General features: G+C 40.4%; 1 protein-coding gene across 2 annotated transcripts in view; it reads right to left on the bottom strand.

Annotated features, from left to right (window-relative positions):
• LOC128737045 (apolipoprotein D-like) overlaps window positions 1–23958 on the bottom strand; it is a 131173-nt gene that overhangs the window by 1082 nt on the left and 106133 nt on the right. The window lies entirely within an intron of this gene.

Below are 23958 nucleotides of genomic sequence, written 5' to 3'. Positions count from 1 at the left end.
TTATGTACCGCTACTGATGGGGTCCAAAATAGGTTGGTTATCCTACAATACAAATAATTGTCAGAATTTTCGCACGTATATTGCCTCCACTTTGGTACATATATGTTTTTATACGGCGTGAAGTATAACTTTTTCGTTCAGATATGATTTCATACATCTCAGTTGCAATCGAGATATACGAACCAAATGGTTTACTGGGATTGCATACGGGTTTGTGTACATCCATATTTTGGTTTACACACACTTAGTATGTGTTAGTTTAATTTTACCTTGGTAGATAGCGTTGCTGTTACCGTCTCTCGACTTTTAGCAGAGTTGCCACTGTTCTTGATGGAATGTTTTTGTTGTTATGGAAACAACGAGTTTGAGTAATCCTTCGATGGAGCACCCCTCGAGCAGTAACTGGCAAACTATAACTTGATGTCGCTGCCATCGCTACTATCCACCTTTTCGCGCGCTTGATGGCGGCTAGTGGGTACGCTTTCGACCATGTTTATTTGCTTTTGGGAACTCCGCTCACGTATGCTTGAAAGTTCTACAACAATTAGCCGGAGTTCTGCCAGAACGAACCAAGCGCCAACAACATAATATTAGTAATTCAATCTTTAACTTTATCGTCCCACTAACTGTTTGACCTAATAAATAATTTTGTCACTCACATATCACAAACAGGATGTTTTTATGCCTTGAGATTATAAATGTCCGTGAAATAGTATGTTATTATCGAAATAATTAACTTTTAGTTTTGGTATGAATGCACTGAGTTCACTTTGGCAGAATGAAAATGAAAGAGTATGGTTTTCAGTTCATTCTGGTTGGATGTATTTTTGCCCTATGTCATTCTTACAAGGTTGAGAACAACTTATGATGCATGCAAAAGTTCCATTTCGGTTTGACTAAAGATTGGTAAAAACTTTCAACCTCTTTCTGGAATCCGGCTTAAAGAATGGAGCATCTGGGTCGTGGCTATGCTTAAGCACAAGTATTCCGCATACGTAGGTTTTTATTCCATAATAAAACATCACCGTGTTTACATTTTTTGAGCCGAGGCGTGCAATCAACGTTCTTCTGGTGAGAAGCCAAAACTTCTTCAGTAGACTCAAAAGTAACGTTTTCTCCTGTTTCTGAAAAGTTATGTTCGAAGGAAATTAAAAAATTACTCAGTCAAGGTGAACCGGGTTCAAAATTACTTAGAGTATTATTACCTCTTGAATGTCTGTCCTCCATAACGAAGTCATTTTAGATATCATCGACAATTTCGGATTTTGAATCTTAAAGAGAATGAAATCCTATTAACACCGTGTTGAATACAGTTCAACGGGATTTTCAAAACTATAATTCCCCGCGAATTGAAATGAAAGACAGATCTGTTTTGCTGGGAGAATATAATTTTCCTGCCAATTGAGAATTTACATACATTATTATAGATTACCCGATCAGGAGGGCATAACAAGATAACATCAAATTTATAACACATTCTGATATTTATAACACATTGTGTTACAAATCGGAAATAAACTGATCAGGAAGTGAAAACAAAAGTTTCAAGTTTGTAACAGATTCTGATAGTTATAACTCATTGAGTTATATAGGAGAAATAGGGCTTTGGCCACTACTAAAAATGTTACATATCATCACTGGTGTGCCCGGGACACACAATGGGGAACGTGCCATACCTTTTCTATAAAATGTAACGCAAATTTTATGTGTAATTTCAAATCTGATTTTAAGCTAAATTGTACATGCAATACCAGCCTAACTTCAAGTAAAATTTCAAGTACTATTTAAAGTCAAATTTCATGTTTTATTTGAATTCAATTTGAATTCTAAATTTAAGTCGAATTTAATGTCCCATTCCAAGTTTAAATTTTGGTCCAATATCAAATCCAACATCATGTCCATTTGACATGCAATTTGAAATGAAATTTCGTGTCTAATTTCAAGCGCAATTGCAATCTAAGTCCTATGTCATGTTCAGTTTCAGTGCATCAGAACGAAATAACGATTACATATAGCGAATTCTTATATCTATCAATTTTGCATTAAGAAAATTTTGTGGTGAATTCTAGACATCGTTTGTTTGTTTGGATAACAATTTGTTTAAGCATCCGACAACAGCAAGTGTATAAAATTAAAACATAAACTATTGCAGTTAGAAATATACTCGATGCAAAATGCCGCTCCTGTTAAGCCATCTTTTATGTATTTGCTGCACTTTATTAGGTTCTAACAACGAATTGAAAGAAACCTTTGTTTTAATAAACGAAAGAGTTATTTTTGAATTGTGGAATCTTAAATATGAGCAAACTAAATTTTGACGTAGGACTACGTCTTACGGCAAGTTTTGAGATAGGGTGTCATTCCAAAAAATCGAAAAATGCGAGCGTCACGAAAAATGAAAGGTTTTGAGCGCTAATAGCTCAGTGGTTTTCCAATCGATTTTCAATATTCTTACACCAATCGATCGGAAAATCTTCTAAGAATTGATCCAAATAAAGAAAAGTATGGATTCTTGATGTTGAACCATTGAAAAATTGAAAATAATGAACCTATGTTTTACCAGAATTCTCGCTTCGTGATTGGTTGGAAGATTGTTTACGATGATCTAAACCTATACCAACTTGATATCTGTGCTTGGGAAGTAAGCCAAAACAAGTGACCAAGCTTCCTCATTTCAACAAGATTTCTTAACACCACGGTTCAACCTAGACCATTTTGATGTCCTTGTTTGGGAAGTACGCCAGAGAGAGTAACAATGCCCCCTCGTGCCAACAGATTTCTTACGAACGCGATTAAACCTAGTCCAATTTGATGTCTGTGTTAGGGAAGTGTGCTAGAAAAAATGACACAAGTTCGTTGTCCCAACAGATCGCAAATTCTTTACTGCGAGACGATTAAACCTCGACGAACTTGATATCTGTGTTGGAAAAATGTGCTACAGCTGTAGTGTTCGGTTATAATACGACTCTGTATGAATACGCATGCTTACCGTTTCATTAGAAGTGTAGTGAAAAGATGTGCTGTTGATAAAATAGGATTGAATTGGTAAAATCCCTTCAACGTGGGAAACCATGGATAATAAAAACAATCTTTAATTTCAGTAAGGTAGCAGGAAAGCAATAGTTTGTGTTCTTGATTTTGTTAAATTGTTTTCAAATGCACAATCTGTTGAGAATTGAACGTATGCAATGTTACAACTTTGATAAATGTTACATACAACGCATGTAGCATGTATATATGTTGCATATAGCATGTATACATGAAGAATCGAATGATTACAAGCATGAATACAGACTACTATCACTATTTCCGTAGTCCTGCGTCACCTATATAGGCGGTCGTGTCTTGTACACAACCCCTCTGATTTTTTTTTCATTTAAACTACGACCATAGTATTGTATTATGATTAAAAAGAAAATCTCTCATACTTTTATTTTGTTGGTAGACGCTTGAAACAAAACGCAATCGAGCAAACACATTATGAAAAAAATAATTAACGATAAAATAAAATGTTTTAGTTTTTTTCTCGGTTTGCGTCTTGTTTACAAAATTTAAAAGCAAGAAGTGTTGTCTCCAATCCTTTACCAACAAAACCTCGTATAATTGAGAAATATTTTCTTCCACGCATCACTAAAATCATTAGGTTCATAATTGTTTTTAATCTTTCCTGTGGTTGGTTCCTACCAAAATCAACAATAACATCTATAGAATCAATACCAGAAATATAAAACTCACTTAAAAAAAGTTTGAACGGCCAGGTTCCCTTCAATTTATTTTCTGGTATATTTGAAAGCACATCGTGCAACACTGTCAAAATGGTGCAACACTGATAAAACGGATTCGATTTCTTCTTCTTGATCACGGGCTCGTACCAAAAGAGATCTATTTATAGACAGCCCGAACAGCAAAAACTGACAACCCAAAATAAGCTACGGGTAAATCACATGAGCATTTAAACTACCTTAATCCAAGAGAAGTTCTGGCACAGTGGTTAAGACGATGGTATCGTGTGCGGTATGTCGTGAGTTCAATTCCGACTGAAAGCGTGCGGTTTTTGGAATTGAAAAAATGGGAAAATCTTTTTCTGTTGCTATTTGTAAATGTTCCCGATAAATAGTTGTACTATTTTTGACAATAGTCCGGGAAAATGACGATATAGCAGACAGAGGTAAAGAAGTTTTTGCAATATTTTAACAAAATTATAACAAAATTTGTTAGAAATATGGTAACAAATTTAGATATAATTTTGTTCAAAACATAACAAACTTTGTTATATTTTCGCTATCACTGCTAAGCAGTTTTGTTATAATTTGAGTTATTTTAACCACTTGCAGTAGCTAATTTATAACAACCGTTGTTAGTAAAACACCGATCGAAAAATAACAGGATCAGTTATAATTTTGTTATGCCCTCCTGATCGGGTATCTTTAGGTTCATTCAAATAAAGCATTATATTTATAACTCACGTTTACTTTCCCTTTATGTATCGTTACTGGTATAGTTGGTATGCACGGTTTACGGGACGTTCAATAACGGTTTCTGTATAATATTTAATTAACTTTGATAAGAATATTTAATTGAGCATGGTAATATTTAGGCATATTTCTTACCGGCGTATTGTAAGGTTATGAAATTACGTTTGCGATGCATAGATAATAATCACTAGTTAAGATTTAGCCAATAAGCACTAGTTAGGGTATAGCACTAGTTTTATATAGGATTCTCGATTTAGTTTAGATAATAAGTACTAAAATAATTTTAGCATTAGCTAGTATTTAAGCACTTAAAATAAAATAGCGATAGCTAGCTTTTACTTGCACGTTTTCTCTTAATCCGATCTGTTTTTTTATTTACGGTCGGTCGATCGTTATCTGTCACTCTCTTATCACCGCCCCACTGTTGGGAGCGATCAGGTCAGTCGCAGGGTTGGGATAATGTAGGTTAACGCGCTGGCCAAATGGAGTAGGCCAACACTTCCCCCAGGGTACATCAAGCCCCGATTGATTTACGGTTCGACGCGCTGAACATCAAGAATCGCCAGCTGTGTGACTGGCCGTTGGTATACTCCAGTCATAGTCCGCACGGTAGCAACACGAACTTGGTTATCTTGACCAGGAGTAGCACTGATAACCTTTCCCTTAGGCCAGCAATTCCGGGGTAGCTTATGGTCCACGATAACCACTATATCGCCAGTAGTGAGAGGGTTTACAGGCTGAAACCACTTCGATCGGCGAGTAATCTCCTGCAAATAATCACTAACCCATCGTTTCCAGAATAGATTGGCCGGTATCTGGGAAGTACACCAGTTCTGGTTTAGACTGAGGCGGCTGTCGATACTCGTGATTAGTGGTTTTGTGCCGTTCGATGAACCAACCAGGAAATGGTTCGGAGTGAGAGCGGGAGCTGAATCGGGGTCTATCGGCACGTGAGTGAGTGGACTGGAGTTAACTACGTTTTCTATTTCAGTGAGGGTATTACGAAGCACCTCATCAGACGATTTCTTCGGTATGCAGATGGCCATTAAGTTGCTCTTTACGGTACGTATTAACCGCTCCCAACTTCCGCCCATATGAGGTGTCAGCGGAGGGCTGAATACCCATTCAGTATCAGAGTTAACGAATTCCTCCATAATCTTGTCTTGATCGATAACTTCTGCGAGTTTCTTCAGTACACGATCTGCCCCAATGAAATTAGTGCCACGATCGCTGTAGAATTTACGGGGTTGCCCACGACGAGCGACAAAATTACGGATTGCCATAATGCACGAACTAGTGGTTAGCGAATACACTACCTCTATATGGATCGCACGAACTGTTAAACAGGTGGCTAGCATTCCCCAGCGTTTCTCGGTCCTCCTGCCGACGATCACTTCGATTGGACCAAAATAATCGATACCTGTGTGAGTAAACGGACGTTCGTAAGCTGCTAGACGACCAGGTGGTAGATCTGCCATGAACGGAGGGTTCGGTACTGCGTTTTCGATCTTACATCGTTGGCAATCTCTGCGTACTTGCTTAAAGCATGCTCGTATGCGGCTGATTTGGTATTTTTGCCGTAGTTCGTTTATCACCGTTTCGTGGTTTTGGTGGTGATATTTATTGTGGTAGTGCGATATTATTAAGTTAGTGATATGATGCTTATGTGGCAGGATGATGGGTTTCTTTGCATCTTCAGTGGTGTACTGACATGCTGCGATACGGGTTCTCATACGCAATATGCCATGGCCGTCCAACCAAGGTGTAAGTTTGTACAATGAACTGGATTTCGGAAGCCCTGTGATCTGCGTGTTGCTATTTTGTGGTAAATTTTGCAGGATGGAAACTTCCTCAGGATAGCCTTCTTGCTGTGCGAGTCGGATAAGGTATACTTCAGCGGTGCAGAGTTCTCTTTCGCCAAGCGGTCCTGCAAGTCGGGTCGCAAACAGTTCTTTATGTTTTTTGGAGCGACAGTTTGCAGTGAACCGTAGCACACGTGCTACTACATTTTGCAATCGTTGCCAACTAGAGTAGTCTGTGACGGAGATGACTGAGTCCGGAAAGGCGCAGTGAGCTAAGAGACTTGCTACGAGCTCGGCTTCTGTGGATTCGTTTCGAGTTACTGATTGCGACCATTTGTCTTCAGTCGCCCAGAGAAAGTCCGGTCCGTTGAACCATCTGCTATGTGATGATAAATCAGGGAGTGTGTCCCATTTTGTTCCATCGTCAGCAACGTTTAGTTTACTGGATACATAGTGCCACTCGTACGCCTCTGTGGACTCCAGAATTTCTGTAACTTTAAATCCGACAAACTGGGTGTATCGCCGATGATCGGAGTTGAGCCAACACAAAACATCCCTTGAGTCTGTCCAGTAGAACCTCTTAGTAACTTTCATAGCCAGCGTTTCGATGATTGTACGAGCGAGCCGAGTTCCTATTACAGCGGCTTGTAACTCCAGTCGTGGAATCGATGTGAGCTTTAGCGGAGCTACTCTTGTTTTAGAAGTGACAAGAGAACAGTGAATTGATCCCTTCTTCACAAAGCGAATAAAGCATACGGCTGCCATTCCGTTTCTTCCGGCATCTACAAAGGTGTGTAACTGGATTTCATCGGCTTCCGTGAACGAGTACCTGGAGCTGTAGCATCGACTGATTTGCACGTTCTCAACGTCAGGAAGGACTTTCAGCCAGGTAATCCAGTTTGCGAATGTATCGTCGTCTATTTCCTCATCCCAACTAATGCCGGATCGCCAGATGTCCTGCAATAAGAACTTTAAGTAGGCTAGGAAGTGTGCGAGAAGTCCAAGTGGATCAAATATGGACATGAGGACTCGTAAAACTTCTCGTTTCGTGGGACGACGTTTTCCTTTTAGTAAAGCTTCGCCGTAACGATTCCATCCAACCTTGTAGGTGAATGCATCTGTTGTAGTATTCCACCACATGCCAAGGACTTTCTCAGTGGACAGCTCTGACGACAGGTCGAGACTCCTCTCCTTCGTGCTTACTTCTTGCAGTGCTGATGTCACACGTCTGGAATTACTGATCCAGTTCTGCATCACGAATCCCCCTTGTGCATGCACGTATTTAACATCCTTCGCAGTTTGTATAGCATCTTCTTCGGAGGCGACGCTGATTAGCATATCATCCACATAACGCGACTTTGTGATGGCTTCGTATGCTTCTGGATACTCATCCTTAAACCGTTCCGCATTTACGTATAGAGCGCTACTCGGAGAACAGCATGCTCCAAAGGTCATGACTTTCATTGCGTATACCACGAGGTTTCCGTCCTCATCCGTCCAGAAGCACTGGTATCGTTGATCCTTTTCACTGATTAATACCTGGTGAAACATTTCACGGATGTCTCCAGTAACTGCCACAGGATGTAGACGGAACCGAAGCAAAATAGCGAAAAGAGAAGAGAGTAGATCTGGTCCCTTCAACAGAGCGGAATTCAGTGACTTTCCGTGAGCCTTAGCGGCAGCGTCCCACACTATTCTCACTTTTCCGTGCTTATTCGGATTTGTGACTGGGAATACAGGAAGAAACCATTTGCATTCTTGTTTCACTTCGCCGCTGGAAAGCTTACGAATATAGCCTTTTGCAACGTAGTCTGCGATCTTCTGCTGCAATACTTCCGCTAGCTGCTTATCTTTCTCCATACGCTTCTCCAACAACTGATGACGACGGAGTGCCATTTCTCTATTATTCGGTAAACGTACGTCGTCATAGCGCCAAAGCAAAACAGTTTCATAACGCTCACCATTAAAATGCGTGCGAGACTGCAAAAGTGATTGAGCCCGCTCCTCTTCGGACGATAAGAGCACTTTAGCTGGTTTTACAACTCCGATACTATCAAGGAAAAAGTAATCCTTCATGGCTTGATGCAAATCTTCGTCAGTTTCTTCGTTACAAGAGTTGATATGAAATACGTAATGAAACATGTTTCGTGTTTGTCCGATACCCAGTCCTCCACAAACAGTCCATCCCAGTCGTGTTTTCATCGCAATCGGTTGTCCCAGTTTTCCTTCACGGCTCTTTAGCGTCAATCCCAATTGAGCGTGCTTCATCCCAATCAGGATTCGTGGACGAGCGTCGTGATATGATTCTATGGGTAGCTTTTTAAGATAGGGATGTGAGCGCACTAACACGTCGAGGTCTAAAGTTTGCGGCGGCAGCATTAGGTGGTTGACAGTTCGCACATCCTCTAAATGAAACTTCTTGTCTTTGCGATGGCTTCCTGCAATATGGAGCTTGACAATGTGGGACTCCTTCTCATGGCGTTGTGCGCCGCCAGTCCAGCGCAGGCATAGTGAGCTCGGGATTCCAGTCAACTCTAATTCGTCAGCCAATTCTTGATCGAGCAGCGTCAATGCGGATCCTTCATCAAAGAATGCATAAGTGTGTACTTCCTTTTCAGATGTAGAAAGCACTACTGGAAGATAGCGAAACAGAACAGGGTTTGATGTTGTCCGGTGTATATTGCAGCCATGTCCAAATTCACTGGCATCCGGTTGAGCTGACTGTTGGTTGTCACTCGGAGCATGGTTTATTTCTCTTTGCTCGTTGTGTAGCAGTTCGTGATGTCTGTATGTACATCCGTCTCTACCACATGGTTTGGCCTTGCAACTTCCTTTGTGTTGACGAAGGCAGGTGCGACAGAGTCCGAACTCCCTGACTACTGCCCATCTGGCATCCCTGGAGAACTCGTGGAATCGTTTGCACTTGTCCACAGATTTGCAGTTCCCTTTGCACACTGGGCACATCTCCTTCGTTGGTGTTGACTGGGAATCTATTGCCATTTTCGAAAACGAATGCGGTTCTACGTCTTGTGGAGCTATCAACTCAGAGTGCGCGTTTAGGTAGCTATCTCTCTTTTTTGTCCGATGAACATCGTTACGATCAGGTTTTACTTCCAACGAGATAGTAGGAAACGTAACCGAGCTGGCTGCTTCAGCCAAATTGTATAACCATTCACTAAAGGTCGCCAGGTTGACCGTGAGCTGTGTTTTTCGATGTGTAGTCCAGCTAAGCTTAATAGACGGTGGCAATTTGCTGACAAGTTGATGTAACAACGTGACGTTGTACATATACTCATCTAAACCGCACGATTCGACTGTAGCGCAAAAGTTTTGCACACTCACTGCGAAATCCACTAATGTTTCTAATCGCTCTTCTCGAATTGCCGGTAACGAGCTTATCTTCCCAATCAGGGAGTGTATGATGACTTCCGGTTGTCCATACAACATCCTCAGTGTGTCCATAATTCCTCCTACGTTGCTTGGATGCATAAGTCTGCACTTAACAGCCTCATAGGCTTTTCCCTTTAAGCTCCTTTGCAGCCGCACCAGGTTCTCCTCTTCCGTGAACCCGCACATAGTTGTCGTGCTATTGAACATGGACAAGAAGATCGGCCATTCTTCGGGACTGCCGGAAAACGTAGGCAAGTCCCTCGAAACCGCTTGCCCTGCTGCTACCTGGGAACGTGAGAGTTGGAATTGGTCGTCACCTTCTTCGATGATTGCGCTGTCCATCGACGTGCTCTGTGTGCGTGCAGTACGCAACGCGCAATGAGTAGATCTGTTCGGATTCACCATTCTACTAATCGACCTGTTCAAGCCATTTGATGCTGACAGAACCTGCGTTGATTGGGGCAGGTTATCTGGACTGAAGTGTTCTGACTGCCCACGCACTGGGTTCTGGTGAGAATTTGCCCAGATAACACAAAATCGTAATAGAAAGTTCATAATAAATCGTTTTCATGTCAATTTCACATTGGAATTGTATAATAATTAGAGTATGTCAAATCGAAGTGAGCAATAAGTTGTTTTGCAGTCGTGCGTGCCTTCATATACAATTCATGACTGTCAATTATAAAGCAGTATAGACGATTGCAATATTTGATTATATCTTAATCATATATTCAGGAGTATTTAGTTGCGTGTTATAAAAACTACGCAAAAAAGAATTACAAATAATTGTCAAAGCTTTCGCACGTATATCGCCTCCACTTTGGTACATATATGTTCTTATATGGCGTGAAATATAACTTTTTCGTTCAGATATGATTTCGTATATCTCAGTTGCAATCGAGATATACAAACCAAATGGTTTACTGGGTGGTAGATTGGTAAGTGGCGCAGAGGCTGGTTGGGAAGACACCACATTCCCTGTCTGAACATGTTCCGCATGTTGCTGTTGCGGTAGGCAACTTTTTCGTTGCAGCTGCTGATCCCACAAGATATTAATACGGTCTCTGTCTTGTTGCAACTGCTGCTGCTGCTCGCGTAGGATATTTTCCTGTTGCAACTGAAGTTGACGTTGTTTCTGTTGCAATCGCAGGAATTCTTCTTCCCTCTGCAGTTGTTTTTGTTATTGCTGCCGAAGCAGTTCTTGCTGTAGCTTTTGTTGTTGCGGGAATTGCCCCTCTTGTATCCTTTCTTGATAAGCTTCCACCTGTAGAGCGTGTGGTGGTAGAGCAGCAGGGCCCGTAGAACGCTGAACGGTCTCCACCGGCGAGCGATTCGTTGTTCCAACCCATTGCTCCACTCTGCTTCGGGACACACTGGAGCGAGAACTCCGACTTGATCCTTTTTCGCTAGCTAAGGTTTCCAGAATGTTGTACTTCCTGGCTAGGAACTCCCTATGTTTTTCCGCTTCCTGTTGTTCCGCTATTCGTCGGCGTTCTGCCTCTTCTTGCTGCTCCTGTCTACGTCGCTCTGCTTGCTTTTCCTCGAACTCCCTTTCTTCCTGAAGTCTCAGTAGCTGCAACTTGGCACGATTTCGAGCAGACCTTTGCGATGAAGAACAGGAAACTTCCGATAACGGCTTCTCCAATTCGATTATTGGCACTCCTTCTACAGATGGTACGAAAAGTTTCTCCTTCCGCTTATCATTCCGTAGATTCGATTGAATAACTGGTACTGACGGTGGCTCAGAATGAATGGATTTACCACAGGATGAACGCGCGGAAGTTCCACCTTCCTGAACAGATAAAGTACGTCTGGACTTAAGCTCCGTTTTGGCATCCTTCAATGTTGGTTGTTTCTTTGACGTTGGCGTAGTTCGCTGGATCCATTTAGCGGTCTTGCAGTTGGTACAGCTCCAGCTCTGGTTCGCAACATCATCCGTTACCCCAACACAACTATAGTGATGCCATCCGTCGCAATGGTCACACTGCACCATTTCATCGGTATCAGGTTTTGCACAGCTTTTGCACGTTTGACCATCGATAGTCTTCTCCATCTCTTCCACCGCTACCACATCATCGCTACCATTATTATTCTTTCCACTTTCACTAACCACACCACCTTCTACCGGATTTGGTCGACCGGTCTTATTACTTCCACCGTTTGACTTCGAACGACTTGACATGTTCGCGAACCGATGCGTTCCGTGATAAACGAAAATTATATCGTGTTGAATACAGTTCAACGGGATTTTCAAAACTATAATTCTCCGCGAATTGAAATGAAAGACAGATCTGCCCAGTAAACCATTTGGTTTGTATATCTCGATTGCAACTGAGGTATACGAAATCATATCTGAACGAAAAAGTTATATTTCACGCCATATAAGAACATATATGTACCAAAATGGAGGCGATATACGTGCGAAAGTTTTGACAACTATTTGTAATTCTATTTTGCGCAGTTTTTATAACACGCAACTAAATACTCCTGAATATATGATTAAGATATAATTAAATATTGCAATTGTCTATGCTGCTTTATAATTCACAGTCATGAATTGTATATGAAGACACGCACGACTGCAAAACAACTTATTGTTCACTTCGATTTGACATACTCTAACCATTATACAATTCCAATGTGAAATTGACATGAAAACGATTTATTGTGAACCTTCTATTACGATTTTGTGTTATCTGGGTGTTTTGCTGGGAGAATATAATTTTCCTGCCAATTGAGAATTTACATACATTATTATAGATTATCTTTAGGTTCATTCAAATAAAGCATTATATTTAAAACTCACGTTTACTTTCCCTTTATGTATCGTTACTGGTATAGTTTCTGATATGCACGGTTTACGGGACGTTCAATAACGGTTTCTGTATAATATTTAATTAACTTTGATAAGAATATTTAATTGAGCATGGTAATATTTAGGCATATTTCTTACCGGCGTATTGTAAGGTTATGAAATTACGTTTGCGATGCATAGATAATAATCACTAGTTAAGATTTAGCCAATAAGCACTAGTTAGGGTATAGCACTAGTTTTATATAGGATTTTCGATTTAGTTTAGATAATAAGTACTAAAATAATTTTAGCATTAGCTAGTATTTAAGCACTTAAAATAAAATAGCGATAGCTAGCTTTTACTTGCACGTTTTCTCTTAATCCGATCTGTTTTTTTATTTACCTCGGTGGTCGGTCGATCGTTATCTGTCACTCTCTTATCACCGCCCCACTGTTGTGAGCGATCAGGTCAGTCGCAGGGTTGGGATAATGTAGGTTAGCGCGCTGGCCAAATGGAGTAGGCCAACACCCAGGTAACCAATAAGCATTAACATAAGTAGCAAATCAGCCGCTTATTAGCATATCTGGCATTTTATACTGCACGTTGTTGTATATTAGCTTTTTGACTGCATAGGTGTTGTAAATTGGCATCCACAATTCTATTCAAATTCTTCGTGTCGGCAATTAGCTGCAAATTAGCATTTTCAGCACTATAAGAAAGTTAGCAGTAAAGTAGCCGTATATTTTGCCAAAATGGTATTTAAGTAGCATTCAATGCGACTTAAATGCTTATTGCCTTGCATTTGAATAGCATTGGTGATGCTTATTGATTACCTGAGCATTATATTTTCAGCCACGCATTACTTCATTTTCTGTTCAGCCAGGGCGTACCAAATACTGTGGGCTTGGCGGAATATATTCGAAGTGGATTATCGTCCGGCGGAAGGATAAACACGGAGTTATTACGGATTATACCGGAACGGTAAATAAACACAACCACGCGGTGCGATTACGAAACATGTATTCAAACAAAAAAAATCAGAGGGGTTGTGTACAAGACACGACCGCATATATAGGTGACGCAGGACTACGTAAGTCTCTTTGTAGTGATAGTAGCATGTATTCATGCTTGTAATCATTCGATTCTTCATGCTATATGCAACATATATACATGCTACATGCGTTGTATGTAACATTTATCAAAGTAGTAACATTGTATACGTCCAATTCTCAAAAGATTGTGCATTTGAAAACAATTTAACAAAATCAAGAACACAAACTATTGCTTTCCTGCTACCTTACTGAAATTAAAGATTGTTTTTATTACCCATGGTTCCCCACGTTGAAGGGATTTTACCAATTCAATCCTATTTTATCAACAGCACATCTTTTCACTACACTTCTAATGAAACGGCAAGCATGCGCATTCATACAGAGTCGTGTTATAACCGAACACTTCAGCTGTAGCACATTTTTCCAACACAGATATCAAATTCGCCAAGGTTTAATCGTCTCGTAGTAAAGAATTTGCGATCTATTAGGACAACGAACTTGTGTCATTTTTCTGGCACACTTCCCTAACACAGACATCAAATTGGACTAGGTTTATTCGCGTTCGTAAGAAATCTGTTGGCACGAGGAAGCTTCGTCACTCTTTCTGACGTACTTCCCAAGCAAGGACGTCAAAATGGTTTAGGTTGAACCACGATGTTAAGAAATCTTGTTGAAATGAGGAAACTTGGTCACTTGTTTTGGCTTACTTCCCAAGCACAGATATCAAATTGGTATAGGTTTAGATCATCGCAAAGAATCTTCCAACCAATCACGAAGCGAGAATTCTGGTAAAACATAGGTTCATAATTTTCAATTTTTCAATAGTTCAACATCAAGAATCCATACTTTTCTTCAATTGGGTCAATTCTTAGAAGATTTTCCGATCGATTGGTGTAAGAATATTGAAAATCGATAGGAAAACCGCTGAGCTATTAGCGCTCAAAACCTTTCATTTTTCGTGACGCTCGCATTTTTCGATTTTTTGGAATGACACCCTATCTCAAAACTTGCCGTAAGACGTAGTCCTACGTCAAAAACAAAACAAAACAAAATCGGGGAATTTTTCAAACAATCCCAATGATCGATTCATTGAGTAGTCAAGAACACTTAGAAATAGTTAAAGAAGTACGACACACAAGCAATAGATTGAGTTATCGATAATTAGCTCAGTGGCACCGCAGCGAAATTTGGTTTTCGAGAAAAATGTTGGAGAAATTCCACTGACTCACGGCAGTGCATAAACTTGCCATACAGTGGAATGTTAGAAGTTGTAACCGCAATACGGGTGTAGCGACCCTACCTTCCACGTTACGAATTTTTGGCTCTAGCTTGGACCCGGAAGAGTAAATCCCGATCAATCCATGCAAAGTGAAATAAGCCGCGTTGGTCAGAAAGTAGAACAGCCATCAGTGGTAAAGCAAAATTAAAAATCAGCTCAATTAAACTGCTTTTTGACGTAGGACTACGTCTTACGGCAAGTTTTGAGATAGGGTGTCATTCCAAAAAATCGAAAAATGCGAGCGTCACGAAAAATGAAAGGTTTTGAGCGCTAATAGCTCAGCGGTTTTCCAATCGATTTTCAATATTCTTACACCAATTGATTGGAAAATCTTCTAAGAATTGACCCAAATAAAGAAAAGTGTGGATTCTTGATGTTGAACTATTGAAAAATTGAAAATAATGAACCTATGTTTCACCAGAATTCTTGCTTCGTGATTGGTTGTTGGAAATGACGTCATCAAAGTACAAACGCGTTTTCACGCTTCGGCTTATAATTCAGTCAATTTTCAATAGATTTCCAAGATATTTACACCAATTGATCGGGAAATCGATTGAAAATATTGAAAATATAGAAAACTATTGATTTTGTTTTTGAAAATGAATTTGAAAAATTTTTGTTTTTGAATTGATTTTGAAAATTTGAATTATTTTTATATTTTTGCCTTCCCTCGTCAGTGCTTCCCTAGCACGGATGACAGAAATATATATGATATAAGCTATGGGTTAAGCTTCCTTATGATTGTATTTAATTTACGCCCTATAGAATCCGATCGAAAATTGTTGAGCTGTTGCTGCTTTCCACGGATAAGGCAACCAAGGCATGCAAATTCACCAAGCGAGGTGTTGGAGCTGGAGCACTCAATGATCGCTGCCGTGATGGAATATCTGGCAACAGGAGTTCTGGAATTGGGAGGACAAATGCTGCTCGCGACAACAAAACGATCAGAATTATCGTCACTTGCAGCTGGCCATCCGCAACAACGAAGAGTTGAACAAATTGCTGTCCCGTGTCACCGCTGCTATGAGAAGTGTCTTTTCAAACATTCAAACTGTTTTGTTGCTGCCCAAGAAGACGGGAAAAGAAGGCTTAAATTTCCGGCATATCACGTTGAAAAACCGTTCTTTTAAGAACGAAATATTTGTTCATGAAGATTTGTGGAATTTTCTCTCACAGATTTAAATTCTATTTAACTCAGATTGATCTGATTATTCGCTTCTTTGCAATAATTTTAACCGATCACCTTCGCCCTTCAGACTGAAATTGAAATGCTCGATTTTTTATTACACGTAGATGATAGAATAAAGAACCAAGAAAAATGGGCGTTGCTTGTCGCTTGCTCCTGGTACATAATACGTGGTAAGCCGGCGAACAGCATTATTCAAACGCTAGCTGAGCTAGAGCTAACATCGTTTGCCAGGCAAACGGAAGTCACGTACGACTCGTGCACGTATTCATTGGCGGCTGACCGTGTGTTGGAGCTGAAGCACTCATTTCGCTACTGTGATGGACTATCTGGCAACAGGAGTTCTGGAATTGGGAGGACATATGCTGTTCGCGACAACAAAACGATCAGAATTATCGTCACTTGCAGCTGGCCATCCGCAACAACGAAGAGTTGAACAAATTGCTGTCCCGTGTCACCGCTGCTATGAGAAGTGTCTTTTCAAACATTCAAACTGTTTTGTTGCTGCCCAAGAAGACGGGAAAAGAAGGCTTAAATTTCCGGCATATCACGTTGAAAAACCGTTCTTTTAAGAACGAAATATTTGTTCATGAAGATTTGAGGAATTTTCTCTCACAGATTTAAATTCTATTTAACTTAGATTGATCTGATTATTCGCTTCTTTGCAATAATTTTAACCGATCACCTTCGCCCTTCAGACTGAAATTGAAATGCTCGATTTTTTATTACACGTAGATGATAGAATAAAGAACCAAGAAAAATGGGCGTTGCTTGTCGCTTGCTCCTGGTACATAATACGTGGTAAGCCGGCGAACAGCATTATTCAAACGCTAGCTAAGCTAGAGCTAACATCGTTTGCCAGGCAAACGGAAGTCACGTACGACTCGTGCACGTATTCATTGGCGGCTGACCGTGTGTTGGAGCTGAAGCACTCATTTCGCTGCTGTGATGGACTATCTGGCAACAGGAGTTCTGGAATTGGGAGGACATATGCTGTTCGCGACAACGAAACGATCAGAATTATCGTCACTTGCAGCTGGCCATCCGCAACAACGAAGAGTTGAACAAATTGCTGTCCCGTGTCACCGCTGCTATGAGAAGTGTCTTTTCAAACATTCAAACTGTTTTGTTGCTGCCCAAGAAGACGGGAAAAGAAGGCTTAAATTTCCAGCATGTCACGATGAAAAACCGTTCTTTTAAGAACGAAATATTTGTTCATGAAGATTTGAGGAATTTTCTCTCACAGATTTAAATTCTATTTAACTTAGATTGATCTGATTATTCGCTTCTTTGCAATAATTTTAACCGATCGCCTTGCGCTGCTGTTCGCTTGTTGCTGGTGGTTCATTTCGTTGCCGTGATGGCATAGTTGGCTGCTGAAGTCCTGGAATTGGCAGGAAATATGCTGCTCGCGACAACAAAACGATCAGAATTATCGTCACTTGCAGCTGGCCATCTGCAACAACGAAGAGTTGAACAAATTGCTGTCCCGTGTCACCGCTGCTATGAGAAGTGTCTTTTCAAACATTCAAACTGTTTTGTTGCTGCCCAAGAAGACGGGAAAAGAAGGCTTAAATTTCCGGCATATCACGTTGAAAAACCGTTCTTTTAAGAACGAAATATTTGTTCATGAAGATTTGAGGAATTTTCTCTCACAGATTTAAATTCTATTTAACTTAGATTGATCTGATTATTCGCTTCTTTGCAATAATTTTAACCGATCACCTTCGCCCTTCAGACTGAAATTGAAATGCTCGATTTTTTATTACACGTAGATGATAGAATAAAGAACCAAGAAAAATGGGCGTTGCTTGTCGCTTGCTCCTGGTACATAATACGTGGTAAGCCGGCGAACAGCATTATTCAAACGCTAGCTAAGCTAGAGCTAACATCGTTTGCCAGGCAAACGGAAGTCACGTACGACTCGTGCACGTATTCATTGGCGGCTGACCGTGTGTTGGAGCTGAAGCACTCATTTCGCTGCTGTGATGGACTATCTGGCAACAGGAGTTCTGGAATTGGGAGGACATATGCTGTTCGCGACAACGAAACGATCAGAATTATCGTCACTTGCAGCTGGCCATCCGCAACAACGAAGAGTTGAACAAATTGCTGTCCCGTGTCACCGCTGCTATGAGAAGTGTCTTTTCAAACATTCAAACTGTTTTGTTGCTGCCCAAGAAGACGGGAAAAGAAGGCCTAAATTTCCAGCATGTCACGATGAAAAACCGTTCTTTTAAGAACGAAATATTTGTTCATGAAGATTTGAGGAATTTTCTCTCACAGATTTAAATTCTATTTAACTTAGATTGATCTGATTATTCGCTTCTTTGCAATAATTTTAACCGATCGCCTTGCGCTGCTGTTCGCTTGTTGCTGGTGGTTCATTTCGTTGCCGTGATGGCATAGTTGGCTGCTGAAGTCCTGGAATTGGCAGGAAATATGCTGCTCGCGACAACAAAACGATCAGAATTATCGTCACTTGCAGCTGGCCATCCGCAACAACGAAGAGTTGAACAAATTGCTGTCCCGTGTCACCGCTGCTATGAGAAGTGTCTTTTCAAACATTCAAACTGTTTTGTTGCTGCCCAAGAAGACGGGAAAAGAAGGCTTAAATTTCCAGCATGTCACGATGAAAAACCGTTCTTTTAAGAACGAAATATTTGTTCATGAAGATTTGAGGAATTTTCTCTCACAGATTTAAATTCTATTTAACTTAGATTGATCTGATTATTCGCTTCTTTGCAATAATTTTAACCGATCGCCTTGCGCTGCTGTTCGCTTGTTGCTGGTGGTTCATTTCGTTGCCGTGATGGCATAGTTGGCTGCTGAAGTCCTGGAATTGGCAGGAAATATGCTGCTCGCGACAACAAAACGATCAGAATTATCGTCACTTGCAGCTGGCCATCCGCAACAACGAAGAGTTGAACAAATTGCTGTCCCGTGTCACCGCTGCTATGAGAAGTGTCTTTTCAAACATTCAAACTGCTTTGTTGCTGCCCAAGAAGACGGGAAAAGAAGGCTTAAATTTCCGGCATATCACGTTGAAAAACCGTTCTTTTAAGAACGAAATATTTGTTCATGAAGATTTGAGGAATTTTCTCTCACAGATTTAAATTCTATTTAACTTAGATTGATCTGATTATTCGCTTCTTTGCAATAATTTTAACCGATCACCTTCGCCCTTCAGACTGAAATTGAAATGCTCGATTTTTTATTACACGTAGATGATAGAATAAAGAACCAAGAAAAATGGGCGTTGCTTGTCGCTTGCTCCTGGTACATAATACGTGGTAAGCCGGCGAACAGCATTATTCAAACGCTAGCTGAGCTAGAGCTAACATCGTTTGCCAGGCAAACGGAAGTCACGTACGACTCGTGCACGTATTCATTGGCGGCTGACCGTGTGTTGGAGCTGAAGCACTCATTTCGCTACTGTGATGGACTATCTGGCAACAGGAGTTCTGGAATTGGGAGGACATATGCTGTTCGCGACAACAAAACGATCAGAATTATCGTCACTTGCAGCTGGTCATCCGCAACAACGAAGAGTTGAACAAATTGCTGTCCCGTGTCACCGCTGCTATGAGAAGTGTCTTTTCAAACATTCAAACTGTTTTGTTGCTGCCCAAGAAGACGGGAAAAGAAGGCTTAAATTTCCAGCATGTCACGATGAAAAACCGTTCTTTTAAGAACGAAATATTTGTTCATGAAGATTTGAGGAATTTTCTCTCACAGATTTAAATTCTATTTAACTTAGATTGATCTGATTATTCGCTTCTTTGCAATAATTTTAACCGATCGCCTTGCGCTGCTGTTCGCTTGTTGCTGGTGGTTCATTTCGTTGCCGTGATGGCATAGTTGGCTGCTGAAGTCCTGGAATTGGCAGGAAATATGCTGCTCGCGACAACAAAACGATCAGAATTATCGTCACTTGCAGCTGGCCACTTGGAGTGGTATTTCTCGTGATTCAGGACCATACACGAACGGTTTCGTTGATCTCATAGCTGCTGAGGCTTTCCGGTTGGTCCGTTGCAACAAGCCGTGCCTGGTTAGCGGTTATCGGTACTCCAATTTACCGAACAGAGAATTACGTTAAATGCGTTAGTGCAAGTTTATTGCAAGCAGGAGTTATGATAATCAAACAATCGGTTCTTTTAAGGGCCACACAACGATTGAAGAGTTTATTATATTTTCTTGCCCAGTTATTACCATAATTAACACAGTCAACGAGAGAAAAGTTGAATTTTTCGCCATTGCGGACGACCAATCAATGACGGTAATAAGTTTTCTGGTCACAGGTGACATTTTCTGCGACTTCCAATACGTCTGCAGGTTGTAAATGCTTTATCCGTGTCCTTTTGTAAGCCGCAGAAAAGTTGCGCAAAATTTTCAACTTTTTGAAAACTCGCGCGTACCGTCTACCGATTACCAAAGGAAAAGCACTATTCAACGTAGAAACATATCATACAAATTTATTTACGGATGTAGCTTGTATACATGAAGAATCGTATTATTATATACATGGATACATCCTACTATCGCTACAAAGAGACTTACGTGGTCCTACGTCACCTATGCGGTCGTGTCTTGTGCACAACCCCTCTGATTTTTGCATGGCTTATGGCTCGGAGAACAAAAATTAAACATATGAACATTTCGCGTGGCTAGCAGGAAAAGCGCCACGACGGGTTCGAGAGCTAGCCGCAATGGGCACTAAAACTCCACTTGCGCCTGAGTTTGAGAATAAACTTGCGCGGGAAAAAGAACAGATAAGGAACTCACGGGAGGAGTGTAATTTGCTGGTCGGCAGAATAAGAGAAAGAATTCGCCTAGGGAAATAGAGTAGGTGGGGAAATTTTTCTCAATACCTCGTAGATTGATAAACAATTCAAATATCAATGATCGAAACACATTTTCAGTTAAAAATTATATCGCAATATGAAACCTAGAATTTTATTAAACGCCGGGAAAAACCTGGAAAAATCAGGGAATTTGGTTTTTCGTATCCAGTTGCCACCCTGGCTTGATACCTAAGTCTTCAAGCAAGCGCCTTATCCACACTACTTCTTGACACGTTTCTCCCAGTGCCACGAATTCAGCTTCCATGGAAGAAAGGCTAACACAATCTTGGCGTCTACTGGCTCACGACACGGCTCCTCCTGCAAAGAACACTACAAAACCAGTCATCGATTTTCGCGTCTGTGGTTCACCGGCCCAATCGGCATCCGAGTACGCTAGCAGCTCTTCGTTCATTAAACCGCCCAGCTTCAACTCCCAATCGATTGTGCCTTTTAAGTATCTCACTACTCGTTTTGCCGCAGTCCAGTCGATTTCGGTAGGGGCAGAGAATCTCCTTCCCAAGATCGATGCACTCGCAGCAATGTCAGGACGAGCGCATACAGCAATGTACATCAATGCCCCAACGATACTACGGTATTTTGTGCCATCTTTCATCACTTCACTTTTAGTGCAGTCCTTGAGAAAACCTTGATCCATCGGTGTTTTAGCAATTTTAGCATTTTCCAATCCAAGTTTACCAATCAATTTCTTGATGTAATTTTTAACGCTCAAACTATACACTCCATCTGAATCTCGATGCAACTCCAAGTCTAAGAAAAACTTCGCTTCGCCAAGCCAGCTGACATCAAAATGTTTTACCAAATTTTCAGCAGTCAGCAGTACTTGCTTTAAAACCAATGCTCTTCAGTGTGTTAAACAATTTCTCATTCCAACACCTGGCGGACTGCTTCAGGCCATAAATACTTCGACGTAAACGACAAACTTTCTTCTCCTGACCGCGAACCACGTAACCAGGTGGCTGACGCATATAAATTTCCTGATCGATTTCACCATTCAAATACGCCGTTTTCACATCCAGGTGCCTTAACAAAAGTTTATCTTTTCCAGCTAAAGCTAGCAACGTTCGCAACGTAGCATATCTTGTAACGGGTGAGAAAACTTCTTCGTAGTCTATGCCAAATCTTTGCGAATAACCTTGTGCAACTATTCGTGCCTTGAATCGTGTAACTTCACCAGCTTCGTTTTGCTTCATCTTGTAGACCCACCGACATCCGACTATTTTCTTATCACGCGGCAAATCGACGAGCTCCCAAGTATCGTTCTTCAAGTGCTAATCAATTTCGTCGTCCATTGCACTTTTCCAGAATTCAGATTCAGTAGACTTAACAGCTTCGTTGTACGTTGATGGTTCTTTCACCATGAGAGTAGCAGAACCCACAACGTAGTCCGAGAAACGCTTTGGCATCTTGCCACGGTTGACTCGTGTCGACGGTCCATCGTCAGGATCGGATCTTGAATAGCCCTCTAAAAACGACAAATCTTCAGGCGGCTCCTGCTTGATTGTCAACGGATCATCTAAACTCTCGAAGTCATTCGACGCATTCATATCGAAAAACTGTTCACATTCACTTTGGTTATCGACATCGTCACCTTCCCTTTCATTGAAGTCATCGGCAAACTCGGGATCTTTCTGGTTACTCGTTTGGTCTACATTACTCATAGGCAGCAACAGATTATCACTACTCGAACAATCAGGTATTGTACTCTTCCGGTACACATCCTCTTCAAGCTCTAAAAACTTGGCATCGCGACTAATAGTCACCTTCTCTCTCAAGATTAACAAAACGGTACGCTTTGTGTTGATCTGAGTACCCGATAAACGTCAACTTACAAGCTTTGCTGTCAAATTTTCCTTGTTTGGTATCCGGAACATGTACCCACGCTTTGCAACCAAATACTCTAAGATAATTCAGTTCTGGCTTCCGCCCAAACCCAGTAAACCATTTGGTTTGTATATCTCGATTGCAACTGAGGTATACGAAATCATATCTGAACGAAAAAGTTATATTTCACGCCATATAAGAACATATATGTACCAAAGTGGAGGCGATATAGGGTATTTTGCCTATCATTGAACGATTCCAATGATTGGACAGCCGCCAATAAAACGCTAATTCTAGAATACATATACGCTCCAACCCTATCAAAGTACATGAATTACTCACTTTGATCAGTTGTGGATCGTTTCTTGTAACAATAGCGGTACATAAGGCCAGATTTAATAACAAAAATTCAAGTTAAACATTGTCATATACAATATGGGCTTTAACCCTCAATTTTGTTAGCATTTCAGATAAGAAACATGTCTCACTAATAAACGTTTAAAATAATTATGTTACCATATCATGCTGTACACAGCTAATGATATTCATCTATGCACTATTTGTCAACATTTTCAAGCAAAATAAAAAAATACTCATAGTTTTTAAAGTATTAAAATTTAACTGTTTAATCATTGGACAATAAAGCAACAATTGTCCTAAGCTTGTACAAGAACTGAAATTGCATGAAAAAACCGCATTACTTCGCATTATGCATGTGTATTTGACAGTTTTTATGTTTATGGCACTTTTGGTTTTCATTTGTACGCAAAAGTTTTCCGATGAAAATTTATGTAATGGTATTGATTTTTCATTTTATATACATGCTTTTAATTTTTTTGTTTTAATACAACAATCTCGATAAAAATAGTCCTATTGCAAATTAAAGCTACTCCAGATTTGTTTAAACTATTTGTACTTATATCTTATCTGAGAAATTTTATTATCGTGTATTTGATTTGGTGCTAAAAGTGTCTGCTCCTGTATTAGGGTAATCACAAAAATCATCATTTTAGTCTAAAGACTTGAAGAAAATTAAGAAGTTTGAATCATCGAATCGTTCCGGTCTTAATAGTACTGACAGCAAACGTAAGATACTTCTATGATTATTGTAGAATAATATTGGGTTGAAACAATTTTTTTATATAACGTTGAAAATATTTTTTTTTCTCAATTTTCGCCAACAATGGCGAGCTAGTTTTATATATTTTTTGAGAGCTAAATAATTTTTTTTCATTACTTTTGAAAAATTATAAATTTTATAATTTGATTTCTTTTATAAACAAAGGTTCGATG

Source organism: Sabethes cyaneus, chromosome 2 (assembly GCF_943734655.1).
Source record: "Sabethes cyaneus chromosome 2, idSabCyanKW18_F2, whole genome shotgun sequence".
In the NCBI taxonomy this organism is placed as follows: Eukaryota; Metazoa; Arthropoda; class Insecta; order Diptera; family Culicidae; genus Sabethes; species Sabethes cyaneus.
Note: the sequence above shows the minus strand (reverse complement) of the source record. Positions and strands in the feature narration are given on the sequence as shown.